General features: G+C 34.9%; 1 non-coding gene across 1 annotated transcript; it reads left to right on the top strand.

Annotated features, from left to right (window-relative positions):
* Positions 1-215: 215 nt before the first annotated feature.
* On the top strand, positions 216-287 carry TRNAE-CUC (transfer RNA glutamic acid (anticodon CUC)). The gene has a single exon. It is a non-coding gene; the product is annotated as a tRNA-Glu (tRNA).
* Positions 288-1076: the final 789 nt, after the last annotated feature.

Below are 1076 nucleotides of genomic sequence, written 5' to 3'. Positions count from 1 at the left end.
TTTTTTGATTTCAAAATGAAAAATAGGCGTATAGTTTTTTCGATATAGAACAATCCTAGGGGGTAAGAGCAATAAGATTCCGACTTAACTTATTTTGGAACACCCTAATGTACATACATACGTACTTGTGTATTGATATAGAACATAATAAGAAATGTGTATATATTCGCGACGGCTTCGTTATTGCAAGATCTCTCGCTTCGTTGTTCTAAGTGTCCCATATTGTCTAGTGGTTAGGATACCCGGCTCTCACCCGGGAGGCCCGGGTTCGATTCCCGGTATGGGAAGTATAAGTTTTTGTATTTTTTTTTTCATTTTTGAATGTTATAGATTTTTTGTTTGAAACTAAAATTTTTTGCGAAAGCGGTTAGGAACATATTTAAACATAAATTTATATATTTTTTTTTAATAAGTTTTGTATATATGTACACTACAAAGCATACGGATAAGAATATATACATACATACAACCACGGTCGCATATAAATATGTAAATATGTATACATATATACAAACATACATACGTATGAAATCATTCCTTAAACTTGAATCAATGTATATCGTACGTCATTCATGTCCTTTATAATTCGTATACACTCATAAAAACATATATGTACTATATGCTAGCCCGTATACACTTACTTATGTACATATGTATATCTACCTTACATACATACCTAAAAAGTACATATGTACGTACACTAAGGGCAGCAGAAGCGTCACGAAGAGAGGACGTTTACAGTGAACATATCCGTTGCAGTAAAGTAATGTAAAGTAAAGGGCGCAGAGAAGGTCATTTTAGGGTCATATGTACATGCGCACATGCTTATTTATGAGCTTACATACATTATAACTGTTTTTTTTTCTTTTGCTTTTATATGCTGCATACCTACATACATATATACGTACGACTTTTTAGTCCTTTGCCAGCACAAGTAAGTAAGTAACTGCAACAGCGCGCACTGCAATACTGCAATTCATTGAAAAATTCATTGCACCGACAGAGAGTGGAAGGCGTGCGACGGACTTAAAGGGGAAAGAATGTACAGCGGCGATTGCCACCAGATGCGAACAGCA

Source organism: Rhagoletis zephyria, unplaced genomic scaffold (assembly GCF_001687245.7).
Source record: "Rhagoletis zephyria isolate East Lansing unplaced genomic scaffold, Rhagoletis_zephyria_1.1 Rzeph_scaffold_17377, whole genome shotgun sequence".
In the NCBI taxonomy this organism is placed as follows: domain Eukaryota; kingdom Metazoa; phylum Arthropoda; class Insecta; order Diptera; family Tephritidae; genus Rhagoletis; species Rhagoletis zephyria.
This window is presented reverse-complemented; position numbering and strand designations above follow the sequence as displayed.